A 4,622-nucleotide genomic window follows, 5' to 3' on the forward strand; every position below is an offset into this window, starting at 1 on the left:
CACACGTTGGACAATGCTTCACGAATGCGAGTGGCCTGGTAGCGATAAGCACTTCTCTCTCAGGCCACACTATGAGATGTTTTAAGCCTTCTGGACTTCTTCACCTAAAACAAGTTCTCTCTGTAGCCTCCTTGTCTTCGACGACGCTTTCGTCGGGGTCCGCGGAGTCTTCCTCGTCCAATCGAGGACGTTTGCTGCGTCGCTGAGCTCGCTCGTACCGTTCTGGCGTTGGACCATGCTGCAAAGAATAACCCATATTTCGGGTGGGAACCCAGTCCGGATTCGTGTCGTCGTCGACGTCAGAAGGTTTCCCACTTATCAAATGATCCAAACATAAGCGAGTGTACTTCAGATTGCTTTCCCTGATGTCCATTTGGTTGATCGCGATGAGCCACGCCCTACGCGCCTTTCGGTCAACTCGCACAAAGCCTCGCCTTTTCCCGTGACAATGGCAGGAAGACGATAAAAGCTCTTTGTTTTCTCGCGATTCGCACGGTTTCCGCACCCGACACCAGCACAGAAGTTCTCCATATCGAAAGTAAACGCCCGGTTGTACTCCAGCACGTGAACTAATTAGTAAGACACGGCTACTGCAACCGGTCTATAGGGAGCGTTTTGCATTATATAAGGAGCGGGTTGCATTAGAGCGCCCTTCGTTTCTTATATAGGGAGCGTGTTGCATTAGAGCGCTTTTAGTTTCTTATATAGAGAGCGTGTTGCATTAGAGCGCCCTTCCTTTCTTGTATAAGGAGCGTGTTGCATTAGAGCGCCCATCGTTTATATAAGGAGCGTGTTGCATTAGAGAGCCCATCGTTTCTTATATAAGGAGCGTGTTGCATTAATGCGCCCTTCATTTCTTATGAACTCGAGTTCTTCAAAGTGGCGTAGTTTGATGTCCAATTTCTTCATCTGCGTTTCCACTAGGCCCTCTATGAGACCCTTGATTGATCTCTCTTCGACGGCAGCCAAGTACTGGATAAACGTATTAGAAACGAAACTTCATCTTTTCCTATTGCACCCTACCTTTGCTTTGATTGTGGCCTCTGCTAAGGCGGAAGCAGCGGCCGTCTAAACGTTTTCATCCTGAAGAGGACAATCTGATCTCTCAGAAGACGTTTCACCGCTTTCCTGTTTAAAAAACAAGCTACAGAGAATAGATTTGAGACAAGACGACTTCATAAATCTTTTCATCATTCCCATTAGTCCCAAAAAGCAGGATATAAATATTAAATGAATAATCAAATAAATGTTTTCCCGCCTTCTGAATGTTCCTTGCTCTCTTTTTTTCGCCGCCTCTTTTACACTAGAAAACTCCTCTACAGGAAAAAATGTGCATAGCAAACTCTCTACAAAAAGATCCCTATTTCTAACCAATAGCAGCCTTTGCAGCGGCAGCGGCTAAGCACGGATCCACCAGCAACCGTAGCCATCACCGGATTCCCCGTCCTCGCAAACGGAACCCACTCGCCGGCAAGAGAGCCTAAACAGGTCACCTTATTATAAATACTCTTCCACGGAACGAGTATTGAGTTCTTGCCTAGGGAGGAGCCCTCCTTGGCTCCGCTGTCGACGAAGGGATCCTTGATGGGCAGACGAAGGAAGTGGAAAATGCATTCGTGTTGCGTGTGAGAGCCGACGTGCTCAGCGACTTCGTTCCAGTCGTCCATCTCGAGTGCCTAGAGAACGCAAATAACAGATAGAAGATCTTATATTACCTCAAGAAGCCGCAACGTCTCCACTCACGAAACGACACAAAATCCTATCTCAGAAGAATGGATACAAGCAGCGTGAGGAGCAGCGATTTAGCGAAAGACTGTTGAAGAGAAATCCCGTATGCGTTCAGGCGCACGTCAATACGGACACAAAGCACAATTGTCAATACACACACAAAGCACACATTACAGACAACAAAGAAAAGAGTCGGGTTTAGCTCTTCGCCAGTTTCTTATCGTCGCGATCGCGACGAGTCACGAATGCTCGCGAGCTCGATTAACCTTCTAAAAAAGAATTGGACATTTTTGTCCCTAAGGAGCTTCCTTAGAGACGGCATTTTAAGAATCTTTTTCACTAGTTTAACCTACACAAAATCAAATGTAATCAGATAGACACAAAAGCTATTACTGCTGAATGAAAGAAACGAGCCATCTGAGCAGCCAGTTCTGGGTTTCCATTGAAATGATGCTGACGATGAAGCATCAGCGTAGAATTGTTGTCCCAATCCTACAAGACAAAGAGTGAGTGACTATTATAATATATGCTCTGAAATGGAATTGGGGAAGGGAATAGCGCAACTTATTTCTAGATGAAGATGGAAAGTTGATAATCATTGAGTAGATCGCGGTTATAACAACCGTAAATATGATCGTTAGCACAGAAGAAAAGTTTGAACTGAATTGCCGCGTTGTGGGTTCATTATAGAAACCAGTACGCTAGGCCAGCAAAAGAAGATAAAAAATCAAGGTGTTATGTCGGCTCTATAACGAGCAGTCGAACGATCTACTTTGATACATGTACTTGACGAACGGTACTGTACAATGTTAGCAACAAGATCTCTATAATTTATTTGGTAAGAATCGTTCTGCGACGCCAATCCTTACCTGAGATGTGGTAACAGCTTTCAACGTTTCTAATGATGGATAGCTCCGAAAACCGTATTCACTTGCGAGAATCTCGGTCTCGGAAACTTCGTCACGTTGGTACACAAGTCACTGTAGTCATACCTGACCGCCGTTACAGTACACAAGTGAAAAGTTGTCGCTTGCGATGTTTACGACTAATACCTGTGCACGTCACCGTAGTGCGGATCACTCGAATCGCCCTATCTCTGTATGTATAACCCTCTATCGGGTTCGTCGACGAGAACGCCGTTTGAAGGACTCGATGGCCAATAGGGACGAGCTCGATCCTGTCGAAATAAGATCATAAACGCTTTTTCTCGCCTTCTCTCTTCCCGACCTCTTCGATGAGTGTTGCATTTACGGTGTCATCGTATAGTACACTGTAATCGATCAAATATATAGGTCCACTGTTCATTCCTGCGGCCTAATTGTTTGCAGACGCTCAAAGAAGCAGCAGTAGAGCGGACGACAGAGCTCGCTTACTTGATTTTCGTTGTTTCCGCTCCAGAGTGCGATTGACGGATGATGGGCGAGACGTCTCACTTGGTGACGAATCTCCTCGGCCACAGTATCCAAAAAGTCCTATACGAATGCGAAAGTCAATTTCTTCATACAATCAACTTTACTATCTACTTTGTCTCTGGGATACAGAGCGTCTCCGAACATATAAACTCTTGCCAAACCATGATGCCCAACTTGTCACAAATGTCAAAGAAGTCCTTCGTCAGATAGATGCCTCCTCCCCTGAAAGCGACGAGTGACCAAGGCAACAAGACGTTCGGCCTCGTACCAAACGCGAATCATGTTCTGGTAAGACAGAGTAGCCGACTGGAGTTGATTGTACAGCGAGTCCGCGGGAATCCAGTTGGATCCCTTGATAAAAACGGGTACATCTAAGCATAGAGACGCCTCCTATAATTATTGCACACGTTCTTCTACTACTACTACTTCTCTCACCATTGATCTTGAAGTAGAACGATAGGCCCTCTTCTCCATCCGGAAGTTTATCATGAACGAGTTCCACTTTACGAAATCCAATTGATTTTGTCACAGAATGCATCTCTCCCTAAAATTGCGAGACGCCCTGTGATTGAATCGTGAATTGAATTGATTGAATCGCCATCGTGTCACCAACGAACGCACGTTATTGCCATGAAACATGACCGTCATTTCGTAGAGCGTCCTGTTTCCATACTCGTTCGGCTACCATAAATCGACTTCACCTTTGCTAACGTGAACGCTCAACTTCACCGCCGTTTCCATAGCAGACGCTGCCTCAAATGTCTAAGAGAAACACAAAAGCCAAAGAAAAAAATTACATTAAATATGATTTCTCACTGTCGACGAGTCCTTATTGGCGACAGATAAAGAAACTTTACCGCCAGCACCGGCAACTAAAAAGAGCTTAGAGTGATTTATGGCTACAATTTTTGGTTCGTTGGCTTTGCCTCCTATTTGAAGATATGCAGTGATGTTGACATTGAAACCTCCACCGCTGTCAGGAAAAATCTGATAATGAATAATTGCAATATGTGCTCAATATTTGTTGTTCTTCTTTTTGCCTGTGGTACAACGTCGCTGATAAACGCCTCATTAAAAGACACCACGCTAGTTTAAAAAAACAATCGTGCAACTTGCAACACTCTAATCATTTACGTGCACATATACCTTATGTTCTTCCAAATGCCAACTGGCACAAAAGCGGGACCCCAATCCCAACCGAAATGTAGAGAGCCATTCAAAAGACCTTCTCAAAAGAAAGAAAGTATGCTCACCACACCTGATTGACATTTTCTTATAAAATTTCGATTAGCCGGGAAGTAGGTGCCGCCTCCGTGCACAGAGTACGGATAGTTCTTAGCTTGGCGAACAGAATACGTAGCTCCAGACTTTAGAAAAGTTAGCATATAGCATCCCAAAGCAGACGAGATTTAATTGGCGTACCTCAAAGGCCACCGTGATTGTATTGACTTCACTTTGAAGAGACTCCTGATACAAAGCCAT

General features: G+C 44.8%; 1 pseudogene; it reads right to left on the reverse strand.

Annotated features, from left to right (window-relative positions):
- Positions 1-1,068: 1,068 nt before the first annotated feature.
- Positions 1,069-4,622, reverse strand: LOC136198156 (beta-mannosidase-like; annotated as a pseudogene).

The sequence above is a fragment of the Oscarella lobularis genome, chromosome 18 (genome assembly GCF_947507565.1).
Source record: "Oscarella lobularis chromosome 18, ooOscLobu1.1, whole genome shotgun sequence".
Lineage (NCBI taxonomy): Eukaryota > Metazoa > Porifera > Homoscleromorpha > Homosclerophorida > Oscarellidae > Oscarella > Oscarella lobularis.